A 14,198-nucleotide genomic window follows, 5' to 3' on the forward strand; every position below is an offset into this window, starting at 1 on the left:
TTTTTTTCTAAAAATATTTGTGCACTGTACATACAGTAAGGGAGGTACTGGCAAAATTCCACGTTTAGAAAGTCAGTCTTGTAACCTTTTAAACCTGAAAAAAAAAAAAAAGACTTTTGGGGACTTACAGTAATTTCTTTATGAAAGTTATTGTGTACTGTACTGTAGGAAGTATTAGCAAAATCTGACCTGTAGTAAGTCAGCCTGTACACTGGGAAAGAACTACAACCTTTGAAACAAGAAAAACCCCTTGTGGTAAATTACTGTAATTTTTTTTTTCATGAAAATATTTGTGTTCTGTACGGACAGTAATGGAGATATTGGCCAAATTTTACCAGTCTGGTGAAAGTCTGTCTGGTCACTAGGAACGTTTAACAACCTTTGGGACATGAAAAAAATTATTTTGGTGAATTGCTGAATTTTTTTTTTCCTAAAAATATTTGTGTACTGTAGATACTTAGTGGAAGTAGTCTAAGGTCAAATATTGGCAAAATATATTCAGTCAGTTTGCCCACTAGGTATTTACTACGTTCTCAGTATTGAATGAATTATTCGACTTCGTTTTGTACTGTGAGGAAAATTTGCAGACGGTCCCTAAAGCAGCCTAGGCGAATATACAGCGAATACCAAAACCTAAAACCAACTTTATCGCGCTTTATTAAATTTCATCCATAAAGAGAGCTGTAGTCACGCCTGTAGGAGTCAGCAAACCTCTTCCAGCCGCTGCGCCGCATTTCCGCTTCCACTGGACTCAAGAGTCCCTGCAAACAGAGCTGAAAGGGGCGCAGAAGCACGAGAGGATTCGGTGTATGTTACAATCACATTTATGCCTTATATAAGTGACTCCGAAAGTTTGTAGCAGCGCTCAGTCGGGATGCACAGTTAAAGTAAACGCGGAAGAAAGAGTTTGACCCACTTCAAACTATGTTTTGTTCTTGGAGTGTTTGACAGAAGCTTCCAGGATCAGACGCTGGACAGGTAAGAGCATGTTAATGTACTGTAAACTGATAAAGGGTCATGAATGAGCTTTATTATTCACTGGTGACGCTGAATACTCGTATGAACTTAATGAACTCTTCTGAGAACTTCAGATGACTGTTTATTTATTTACCTGTTGGAACAGTTCTCTATCATTCTGCCTTTGATGTGATGATTAATAGCTGTAAGAAACATTTCAGGGTGCTTTGTAAAAGAATGTTACATTTCAACCTGTCTGCTGAAATTGTAAATACAGAAACACTGTAAAAATATTTTAACAGAAAAACAGATTTGAATGATACAGTGAAACCTGTTCATTGTTAACTGTTACCTTACCATATATGCACTAAAATATTCCATTTTACTATGAAATTTTTTTCTTTTAAATATTGATAAGTAGTTTGAAGTACGAAAGGATGACTGGACATAGACTATATTACATGTAAAATGTCATAATGTATTATGTATTATAATGAAAATATTCATTTAATCAGATAAAGACAGCATGTCTATCTATCTATCTATCTATCTATCTATCTATCTATCTATTTATCTATCTATCATGCTTTATGAATCATCTTATTACCATTTTTTCAGCTTGCTGTTTTATCATCTTTTAACCATATAATATACATATTCTAAATAAGCACTTATAACATTTTAGAATCATTTGGATGTAAACTATTGATCTGTTAAGACTTCCGATCTTTAAGGGCTTGAAATGAATGTTATGTGTTGCCAAAAAAAATTAATATTACACAATATGTAGCATGTCATAAAATGTAAGAGATGTAAAGAGAGTTGTTAGAGTTTGATATCTTAGCTTGACATGAGGGAGGAATGTTAGAGCGCAGATGAAGAGGTATTTCAGGAGTCAAAGCTTAAATTCAGAGCTCTTTGAGAGACAACAGCTGAGAAGAGATCGATATGCTCTAAAGTGGCCAGTGGAGACAATATCTACTTCACAGTCACATGTTTTCAGCGGTCACATGCATGGTCAAACAGAGACTTATAAAGCTCACGATGATATACTGAATGATTGATTCTAGTGTTTTATCAAATGTTTCTCATTTGGGAAGTTCCCTTTAAACACTTACGGCCCTGCAGAATTAATGGCCCTATTTTGAGGAATGCTGAGGTTATCTGATACCCTTTTCGGAGCCGTTCGTCCACAGCAGGGCATTTTTGTCCTTACGTAAACAGCCGTGTCCATGTGGTCTTAGACATGGACGTTGTGTTTACAGCCTAGAAGATCAGCATGTATCCCTTTGACCCTGACCCTCACATTCCTAGTGGTCAAGCAGTCCTCATGACCACTGCTCTCCAAGGCCTTCTGCTAGGGGAACACATGTGGCAATAACCTCTGTGCTGTGGGGAGGGCACATGGCACCAGTTTTTTGTGGCTGATGAGTCCCCTTCCTATCAGCTTCATCGTCCTCACTCTTTTAAAACTCACCACACCGAGTTCTCGGTCTAATTAAACCATTCTGCTGGAAATCATTGTGTTTCAGCTCTTTATTGGAGTTCCTGTTGGAAGATTAAATCGCAGATATAACAAGCATCAAAGCTTTCCATTGCAAGTACTATTAATGAGTACCCCCAAATGAATGCTTACTCTGTAAACAATAGATTTTTTTAAAAGTCGTAAATAAAACACAGATTATTGGAATATGTTTTACAAAAAAATACTATTTCAATTTTTCTACAGCTGCACGATTAATCGTTAAAAGGTCGTTGAATCATTCATTCAAGAGATTTGTTCAAAAATGCTAATTCATCCAGCAATGAAGCATGTGAAGTATTTGAATGGGTCATTGAATCATTCATTCAAACAATTTTATTTTTTTAATAATTCAAATGAATTAGATATTTTTTTAACCTCTAGAAAATTATGTTTTGTTGTTTAGTTGTCTATTCCGAATCATGGGAGAATCTTGATTATATTTTAAACAAAAAAATCAGGATTTCTCAGTTTTCCAGAATCGTGCAGCTGTGAAGTCTTTCTACTTTAAAATTTAAAATACTTATTGTGATAATTTGTAATATTTACTAGCAATTTCTAAGTGAAAATTGTTTAAAAGTAAATCCCACACTAATTTTTTGTTTCCCCAGTGTACTTGGTTTTTGAATCACATTTTGGAATAAATGAATCATACTCTAGTGTTTTTTGTAGAAGTATAGTTTACATCATCTCTAGCTCTAACTCGTCATTCCTAATTACTCTGTTTTTCCAGCCTGATGTTCACGAATGTTCCCATTATCTCCAGCCGACTAAACATCTACACAATCTCACACCCACACTGAGTCCACAGTTGTTAAATCAACAGTTTTTGTCTCCCTTTGACCTCATTGGCTCATTCGCCCAGTGCCAGGCTGTTCAGTGCAGGGTGGGATCACTGGCCACTGAAGGGAACAAGAGCTGCTCTGTGCCTCTGTGGGTACGGGACAGCATCGGCCTGATAGTTCAAGCTATGACTTAGCAGAAACAGAAGAAAGGTCAGCTTAACACTTCACTTACTACGTGACATAAGCATGGCAGTTGGGCTCTGTGACATCACTGCTATAGATGTCATAGTTGTAAAGATATCTTATTACTTGATGTAGAGCAGATAATGTAGACTGTAGCTTTGCAAAACAAAAAACAAAAACAGCTTAAAATGAACTGAAATCTCACAGTTTGGCTCAAATTAAATGTTTTTGTTATTTATTTTAAGGGGAAAGTTTGTGGAATGCATTCAAACATGGTAAAATGTGTTAACCGGAGCTGAGAGGTCGCTGAAAACATAACCATATTTGTGAGTAGCATCCTGCGATATTTATGCTGCTTAGCTAATTATGCCATATTCTAATAAAAATATAAAAACTGCTCAAATGTTGGTTAAAATTATAATAAACTTTAAAAAATGTTTATACTTTCAGAAGATATGCATTAAATTTATGAAAAGTAAAGAGTTTTGTGATGTTACAAAAGAGTTTGATTTCAAATAAATGCTGTTTATTTCTATTAATGTAAAAATGTAGAAAAAAATAAAAATATTAAGCAAAGTATTAATTGTTTTACATTTACATTTATGCATTTATGCTTTTATCCAAAGCGACTTACAGTGCATTCAGGCTAACATTTTTTTTTTGGCTAACGTTTTCAACATTGCTGAAAAAAAGAAATGTTTCTTGAGCACCAAATTAGGATATTAGAATGATTTCTGAAGGATCATGTGACACTGAAAACTGGAATGGCTGCTGAAAATTCAGCTTTTCAATCACAGGAATACATTTCATTTTAAAATACAAAACAGTCATTTTAAATTGTAAAAATAAATGTAGCCTATCTTTAGAAATTCTTTGTAAAAGGATGTTTAAGTTTATGGTCCCTGTTTCCCATATTGTATGTTTTTTTTGCTGTAGATATTCTTCTGTATCTCAGTAACATAGCTCAGTTATAGTGATAACTATATGGCAAGTACATTCTTGTCTATATTTTGACACTGTGACTCAATCACATGCTGTTGTTTACAGTCATTCTATTTTGGAGAGCGGACTGTGTTGGTTTCATGGGGGGAAAAAAAGCAGTCTTTCTGTTTTAAATATTATGCTTTGTGGCCCAACATGAATTCCTGAAAATGAGATTTTGATAAGGTTGCAGTTTTTTTTACATGAATGTGTTTGTGCATGTGTTGCAGGGTAGACATCTCACCGATTCCTAGTGGTTTATGGCATGCTGTTTGCTGAGTCCTTTGGTCTATGTGTGCCTGTTCCAATTAAACCATCTAACAGAAGTTGCCCACATGTTTAGTGTTCCCTGTGGAGTAGTCCTTCCTGTCAGTTTTCATAGACAATTGAAAGCAATTGTCTTTTATGTAGGTTTAGCTCTGATTTGACCTTTTTCAAAAGCTGCGGAGTTGATGTGTTAATGTGTGCCTGACACACCTCTGTGATGCTATAGAGTGTTCAGGTTGGTTTCCAAAGCATTTCTATTCCTTTGTTAGGTGTTACAAATGTTTAACATGTTTCATGCAGTTTGTAGGGTGTTCTTTTTGGTTGCGAAGGTTCTGTATAGTTTCTAGGTGGTTGTTAAATGACATGATGTGTGACCCAAGTATTGTTTTTTTATTTTTTTAGAACACCTCTCAACAAGCAGTATGATTTGTTTGATTTATTATTGTTGTTTGTTGAAATGTTGTGGTGTTTTTTGTTATGTTTTTTCTATAGCCTAAGTATTACCTTGGAATAGTGAAACTTGCCTTTCCAATGTATGTAATTTATTTCTGCAATAGCAAAGCTGAATTTTCAGCAGCCATAACTCCAGTCTTTAGGTATCTTTGATGAATATGACATTCAAAAGAACAGCATTTATTTTAAATATAACTATTTTTTTAACATTATAAATGTATTTACTGTCAAGTATACAGCATACTAGCAGAATGAAAGCATACATTTCTGTAAAAAATAAATAAATACAATTTTAAGCAGTAGTGTTTTTATGTTTGTATATAATATTGTGTATAATATTTGCATTAAATTCAAGGCATTAATGTTTGCCTACAAAACCACCACTGGTTCTGCACCCCTTTACCTAATTTCATTACTTAAGGTTTATGTACCCACTAGAAGCTTGCTTTCTGCAAGTGAATGTCACTTTATTATGCCATCCCAAAGAGGCACAAAATCACTTTCACTGACTTTTAAATTAATGTTGAAATTAAATTAAATCACCACAGTCTTGTGGTGGAATGACCTGCCCAAGTCAATCCAATTCTTCAAGAATCGGCTAAAAACACATTTTTTCCATCTTTATTTGACCCTCTAACTCTAGCATTCTCTATTCTAATTTTATTCTTAAAAAAAAAAAAAAAAAATTGAAACTTTTGGATTTTGTTGTTGTATTTTATTTTTTTAATTGCTTGTTTTTTTATTATAAAGATTGTTGTTTTATTTTTGTATTCTATCTGTTTTCTTTTTATTTATTATATAATTTAAAAAAACAACAACAAAAACCCTTGCTATGTGTACTGTAATGTGTACTTGTGATAGCACTTCATATCATTACTCTCTTGTTGATTTTCATTGCTTCCATTGTCTCATTTGTAAGTCTCTTTGCAGAAAAGCGTCTGCTAAATTACTTAATGTAATGTAAATGTAACATTTATCTGGAGTTACAATATAGGAAAAGAAAATTATTTAATTTGGCTGCTTTTTAAAGCTTTTTTAGAGTTTTAGATAAATTTGGAGATAAACAGAGAAAATGTTACAATGGGCAGATTAGATGTTTATGTTAAGAAACTGTAGAGTTGTTAACATTCAAATGAAATCCTTATCAACAAACTCCAACTTTCCACTGCAGAGGAAACAGAAGCTGCATTTAAAGAGGCATTAGATGTATTTACACAGACAGTTTTGTGAAACTGAGGTGCCATAAATGGATTTACACCGCAAAATTGCATATGCATAAATAATGTAATAAGATAATTTTTTTTTTTTTTATATAATTTTTTGAACATACAAATAGGACATGTTGGGGAAATGCAATGATACTTTTAAATATGAAACCATACCAGCAGTAGGTGGTAGGAGTCATTTAGTCATTCATTCAACAGATTTGTTCAAACGGCTGATTCATTCAGAGAAGAGGAAAGAGACTGTCTTTATGAATGGGTTACTGAATCGTTGACTCACTCGATTCGTTCAAAAACATGGATTCATTCAGTAACAAAACAGTGCTGTGTTTGGCTCGGAGACACACAACAGATCTTCTGTGGCTTTGATTGAAACCATTTTCGTTTGCGAAATTGAACAAAAACAATCAATATTGTGTCGAAAATATAAGTCACTTAAATTTAACTTCTTGCTTATTGAACTATTGTATAAAATTAATGTCACATTGCAATCGCGCTGATATTCGAGGAAACATCTTGGTCGTATAATGTTGCTAACTTATATAATTTATTATAAATGTATATAGTTTTTTATTCTGCAGTGAATCTATAACTTCCTGTGAGTTTTTTTTTGTGTGTGCTGTTGCACTCTTTTTTTTTTTTTATTTCTATACGGTTCTCTCGGCAAAATGTTAGACTGACTGGCTGGTCATCGGTCAGGGCCGATCATACGGAAAAACTGCTTATTCTGATCTCTGGCCAGTCGGTTGGTGCATTTCTACTGAAATTTATTCAAAAACTGAAAACAACAGGCATATTTCTCCTGTTCTAGCAGCTATATCACATCATCTGACATTTTCAAGTTCTATGTTTCAAAAAAGTTATGACAATTATATTCCATCAGGCTCCTGGTAGTACATCTGACACTTTGAGAACATTGACTTACATTGCTGTAATCCAAAGCATATGGATTCTTCTGATCAGACTGAAGTGTGACTTTTATAGTCTTTTAGTTGACTTTTGTCCACTGCATCATCATTGCAACAGCATGTTCTGGTGGATCCTGTTTTATTGAGTTGGAAATTAGATCATCATTAGGGAAAAATGACCAGTGAAAACCAAGAGCGGAGATCTTTTAGCCAAAGGTCCCAGTGCCGTCTTCCATTCCTCTGTTTCTACTCCCAATATGTAGGCCAAAGCAGTGTGACAGTTTGTTCAGAGCATGTTTGAGGGCACAAATGATGGTGTCATAGACAATACGAGAGTTTGACTAACTGAAGCCAGATGCCTTAGACTTTAGCCTTGGATGTGTCAGGCTGCAAATTGAGGGAAACCACACGCTCCATTGCAACAGACGGTTTATTGCAAGGTTTTGAAGGAGAGGGTTATTATGAATCATTCATTTTAGGGGATTTCTAGTGTCAGTTGGATCTCCAGCCGTAAAAGAGTCTGTGAGATATACACTCTATTAATATTTTGAATGTTGTTTGCTTAATTTCCAATTTTGTACCAATGTCCATTTACCATTTCTTTTTGAATGCAGTATGCAGTATACTCTCTTGAAAGTCTGGAGCAATTGCTTTTTACCCTGGGGTCCTAATCAACCTGTTGAGTTTATATTGCAATAGTAACTTTGTACATGACCATACATTTATACTTTACATATCCTGATTTTATGGTGCTTTTAGCTGTAGAGATGAATGATAACCTACCCAATACCATGAGATGGGTTTTACAAGTTGGCAATTTCATATGAATTTGATTAGAACAAAAACATGATTTTCAATGAAAAAAGCAAGCATGAACCTCAACCCTAAACCTAACACTCATTGGGGCCTAAGCAGATATTACAAAAAATTATGAATGAGATTGCACAAATTCATATGAAACAATGTGATTAATGTAAAACCTGCCATGATAGTGTGTAGATACTATAATGATTATCAGCTGACACTCAGATATTAGAGTGCTTTTTTTTATACCAGTCCACATTGGATATTTATTTATGTTTGTGTTTTTTTTTAACATTTAGATTACTTTTTCCATAATTTAATACTCACTTATCTTTAAAAACTTTAGTTGTAGCTTTAGAAGTTTTTTTAGACTTTAGTTTCGCTTGTTTAAGATTGATTAGGAGAAACTGCTGTTCACATATCAACACTTCTCCCAAAATATGAATTGAATGTTTAAAACCGGACTTCTGTACCTAGAAATGCATGCAGCACAGTGGGATGGAGAATGGGGCCCTGGAGAGCCATCCTCACTACCTGAATGAAACCCAGCTAACTGCACACAAAGGGACCTTATTGGCAAATCACAACCATCTCTTGTGTCCCTCTCTGCCAGCATTCAGTTCAAAAGCACTTTTGTGAGCCTCTACATAGTTAAGGACTTTTTGGAATTACTACCTCACTGTGGTGATTAAAGACGTGGTTAACTACAGTATTGCTTGGCCCGGTCCTCTTTACTGTACTATTAGCACTGGGAATTTGATTCTTTATTCTTAACAGCAAGGAAGCGAGTAGTTTGGGAACGTAAAGTAATGTATGGTGTGTCCTGTTGATGACATGTTCAAACCTGTCCTGACAGTCTCAGCTCACCAGTAACTGATAGTATTTCACTTATCAGATAGGCAGCTTCATATAGTCATTTCGTGAAACAAATGTGTTTTCCCTGTTTTGCCTCAGCTTTACCTCTTAAAAAGTGTTAGACCCATTTTTGGATCCTTTCCTGGCGTGCCAGAAGGCCTGCGAGATCTTAAGAGAGCAAGTGAAGGCGATTTGTTTGGCAGCTATCCGGCCATGTCTGTCGACCTTATATAAAAAATATTTGACGTAGCTTTAATGCAGTCATTAGCGTATCAGAAGGCAGCAGAAAGCTTTTTGATTGCCTCGTGTCCCTGCAGAGCTGGTAGTCCTGGGCCATTTCTTTCTCAGTCACACTAATTCATTCCTGAGGTTTCTCCTGTATCACATTACTGTACATACGGTATTGGCAGATTGAATGCTTGCCATTGCTCACCCTTTTAGTTTCCCAAGAGACTGCCTTGTCATTTAGTCATTTATTTATTTTTTATTAAAGTCATTCTGTATTACAGGAATACATCTGGATTGAGATTATTTCTTTTGATATTTAGTTGTCCTCAGGTGAACTTTTTCAGGTCAAGGGGAATTAGATGCTTTATGAACCATTTCTGTTAAAGTGAGCTGTAATATCAGTATCATATTCTTCATACTTTGTCGCTTTGCGGTAAATGGCACTTGGTACATGTCTGGAATTCTGAGTTCCTTTTTTCCCCCTCTTTCCTCTTTCCTCTTTTTAAGTTTGTTTCTTTTGGCCTAACCTTTGTCTATGTGTGTGAATCTTTGGATTGAACATTAAAGGATAGCCTGTCATATAATTTTTTGATAAATGCCTTTTTATTCCCTGCTAACTTAAATTTCTGTGGTATTGGTTGTGATTTCTGCTTGTCAACTTTTTAAACTCTTAAGCTAGGTACCATTTATACTTTATAATAACAATAAATGTTATTTTACAAATTTTCTTGATTAATGAATTGATTAATATTGTTGTACTTTACTATAAATATTACGATAAATATAAAATAATACAAATTATTATATATTGTATTGTGACCAATATTACATTGGGGAAAATGTTGGCAGGCCAAGCTGAAATGTAAACTACTGGTCTGGTCTCAGAAAAAAAAAAACAGAAATCTGATAAATTCTTAGTGTTTAGCCCTGATGTCTTAAGAACAGACTGATGTTTATAGTCACTGTCTCTATTCAAGAGTCTAAAGGCACTTAACATTGACTTTAGCTTCACGAGTCACTCTTTAATTTGCTACGTTGCATGGGAATTCCAAAAACATTTGTTAATGTGTAGTTTCCTGTAAATTCACCAGAAATCATTTATATTACAGGCTTTAACAACGTCAAAGATATTGGACATTGCTTGACATTACTTGAGTGTTTTGTGTCTTGTAAAGGGTTGTGAGCCATTAAGAAAGCCTGCTGAATTATAGTTCAATTCCTGTATTTGAATTGAAAGCAAACAGGTTGCGAAATTGTAATTGTATTTTGAATTCAAGGAAGCCGAATAATTGTTGGAGCTGTGATTGTGTAGCTATAGGCAACATGAGGTGGTTTATCAAAGCTCAAGCAATCTAGCTGTTTTTTTTTCTCAATTCATACAAAAGTATATAAGCCAGATCCCAAATTGTAGGATTTACACCAGTGCCTCCCAGCAGAACAGCCCTTGAAATGCGTGGTTGGTGAAATCAGCTAGTATGTGAGGTTGTACCACAGAGTTCGATTAGTACACAAGTCATAGCTTTCCTTGGAAGACCTCAAAAAGGTTGCTTTCATAAGAGTTTGCATCAATTCTGTCTGATTGACTGTGGTGAACTGTTGGCTTGGTGAACCACTAATGCTACATTAGTTTTACAATCACACTGTAACATAATCTGTTTGATTGTTGAGCGAGAATGTGCAGTCTGCAGCAGCTGATGAATTTCAGGTGATAGACACATGGTCTGTTTTGATACATTTGATAATTTTTAGCATATACAGCATCCCTTAGTGTATCAGATGATAATACTGGAAATGTCTTGTCAGTAATGCTTTTTGAAAGGCAGTAATTATGTAAAGTGCGGACTCTAAATTTAGACATGATTTATATGCATAACAGGGTCAGTCTAATGTGTTCTATAATTCTAGCCTGGTTTTCATGTCAATCATTAGCACTTCGTTTTTAAGACAAATTATTCATTTATGCTTTAGAAGATACTGCCGGAATAACAGAATGCATAGCACAAAGAAGATCAAGGATGCAACCATGTGATCAAACGTGCAAATGTGATATGTGTTTGACTCTATTGTTGATATGAAATGATTTCAGATGTTTTTTTGTGTGGTTGTGCCTGTGGTTGTCTCTCAGGATTTGGGCCAGATGTTTGCTCTAGTCCCGTGTTTTGGAATGCTCTTCATAATTGCTATGTTGCTTTGACTGTTTCTGGAGAGGTTGTTTTCTATTGAAAGGTGTGGCAGTGCACAGAGATGTGCTATGCAATTTCACCTCTGATAATTATCATGGAGATGTAGGAATTTTCAAGGAGTAAAAGACCTCCACACAGTATAAAATGGCTAGGTTTTCTCAGTATCATTTTAGTAAAAAACTCATTAAGAAGATCAAATAAAACTAGATTTCACTCATTTTAAATAAAATGTGTGGTGCTTGCTAAAATATCACTCCTACAGTTCTAAGTTGTTTGTTGTGGTTGTTATGAGGTTACTAAGGTATTCTGAATGGTTGCTTACAGGCTTAAGCAAAAGAACAGAGTCCTTTTGATGTAATAAAACATGTACGTTTACACGCCTGATTTTTGAGAGAACTTGCAAGAAGAAATGCATGTAGGAGGCATCTTTTCAAAACGAGTAGCTACAAGTCAAGTACCTTTGTGAAACTTGTTTAAGTACAAGTCCTAATTTTTGGTTTTGTGATTCTAGTGCTACAGCAATTACATCATATTTAAAAAAAAAAAAAAAACAAAAAAAAAAAAAAAACAAACAAGCTCACAGATTTATCAAAAGAAATGACACACTTTAACTTTAGGGCCACATTAGTGGCACAGTTCTGTAATTTAAATCCCTGGTAGCTCTGTTAGCTTGCTAGTTATATAGCAACATTTTATATGTTCATAACCACTTTTCACTTTGTTGTTTTGTTGATTAACTTTATTTAAGTGCCTTAAGTGGCAGATCTGATATGCCACAAGACATTTAAAGCAAAAAATAGCCAGTTAGTGTGCTCTCTGCTACTTGTAAGTTCAGACATTTTTCATGTGGTTCAAGTTTAGTAATGCCTGCTGTTGACCTACTGTTGTTTGAAAAGAAATTGTTTAACTCTCACATTTAACAATAGGGTACAATGCAAATTTTGGGCTTGCCTACGGAGGTCAATTATTTTAATAAAAGCAAGTCTAGGATAACATTTTCTCCATTATTTGATGGCTTAAATAAATGATAAAGTATTTGTTGATCAGGAGAATTTCATTGAGAAGCTCTTGGAGTATTTCTGACATGAAACATTTGTGATGTTGATGGACTGAAGCCCTGTTTTTACAGCAGTGATTTAACCAGCTCCATATGCAATTCCGCAAATCTTATCGCCTCTTTTCTAAGCCTTTTAAATCTTATTCAGAAGTTCTTATGCAAAGCCAAGAGTCCCCCTCTCTTTCTGCATGGATTTATTAGCAGTGGTGGGGTGTGCGATCTACTCAGTTTGCCAGTGTGAAAGGAAAACAGCTGGACTTATGTGAACTTTGCTGTAGATCTGTGGAAGATGAGAAGTGGCACTTTGTTTTTCTGCGAAGGAGGAAATAAATGGGGAAAATTATAAATGTATTAATTTTAAGATAAAAATGTAAACTTTATAATTGATGAACACATTTAAAATCACTTATATATTTGCATTTAATTTTTTAATTGTTAGTGTCATTGTCATTCAGTACATTGTTTTTCATACATTTTTTTTAAAATGTGGTTTTAGTGTAAAATTATGAAGTTTGGAATAGCCAGGAAATTTTTAAATATAACTCCGATTGTATTTGTCTGCAAGAAGAAAGTCATGTGCATCTAGTATGGCTTGAGGGTGAGTAAATCATGGGGTGATTTTCATTTTTGGGTGAACCATCCCTTTGGTTTAACACTTTTTAACATTATAATTTCTTTCAAACTAAGCATAGAAATGTCTGCTGATTCTGTTAAAATGCACAATAAAAAGTTTATTTTTGTAGACTTTTTAAGTGACATAATATTTCTTAGAAATAATCCAAAGGTTAGGAACTCTATAGGGCAATTGTTCATATTTAATTTTTGGAATTTTAACTTATCTTATAGCAGTATCTTATTTAGAGCAATCAATAAAGACAGAAACATTCCTGACATCATTTTATTATTGGATGAAACAGATTTTTTGTTCCATTGCTTAAAATCATAATTTATTTCTAAGTTCATTTCATCATTTGAAAGTGTAATCTTTAGGATTTATAATGTTTTAAGTATGAGCCTTAGCAGGCAATACCAAATATGTTCTGATTTTGAGTATAATCCTTTTATTTCATCTGTTGCTTTTTGTATAATAAAATTCTCGTATCAGCTTTAAAATGATCTAAAGCATCTGATGCTTTTGAGAGCATATTTTTCTGCACCTGAGGTTGCAGCCATCTGGCCAAACTGCCATCCACACTGGTACTGACCTCCCATGAATGATATCCTCATAGTGATGAGTCCGTCATTAGCCGTTCCATCCCTCATTTCTCAGCGTGGTGAATAGCCTGTCTGACTGATTGATATGGCGTATCCTTGGAGAGATTGCACTCAAATAAAATGACATGACAGAGCTGTATATCACCGTTCAGAGTTGGATATTGCTGTCGAAAACCATTTTTGATGTGAGTGTATTTCAAGTTGGCTGGCGATTAATCCCTCTTCTATATATTATTGTCTGTTCTGTATTACACTTGGAGTGTTTAAACTTAAAGCATAATTTAAATAATTTAAATATATGTGATGCGCTAATGCATATGTATAATTTTATTCTGTTTAATAATAATTTATTTTTATTATTTGTATTTTAACAATATTATTTTTTTGCATTTTAATTATTAAAAAATAAAAACTTATATTTATTTGCTTTTAATATATTTATTTTTGTTTTATCAAAAGTTTTTTTATATATATACAGAAGTCTCTAATGCTCATCAAGGCTTCATTTGTTTGATTAAAAATTCAGAAAAAAACTGTTATATTATGAAATATGCAACATAAAATAATGTTTTTTTTT

General features: G+C 34.1%; 1 protein-coding gene across 1 annotated transcript in view; it reads left to right on the plus strand.

Annotated features, from left to right (window-relative positions):
* The first annotated feature begins 651 nt into the window (after window positions 1-651).
* LOC109110776 (tetraspanin-9-like) overlaps window positions 652-14,198 on the plus strand; it is a 165,390-nt gene continuing 151,843 nt past the window's right edge. Inside the window, exon 1 of the mRNA XM_042775525.1 lies at window positions 652-978. The gene's annotated coding sequence lies outside the window, so the exon portion shown is untranslated. The remainder of the gene's footprint in view (window positions 979-14,198) is intronic.

Source organism: Cyprinus carpio, chromosome A18 (genome assembly GCF_018340385.1).
Source record: "Cyprinus carpio isolate SPL01 chromosome A18, ASM1834038v1, whole genome shotgun sequence".
Taxonomy (NCBI): domain Eukaryota; kingdom Metazoa; phylum Chordata; class Actinopteri; order Cypriniformes; family Cyprinidae; genus Cyprinus; species Cyprinus carpio.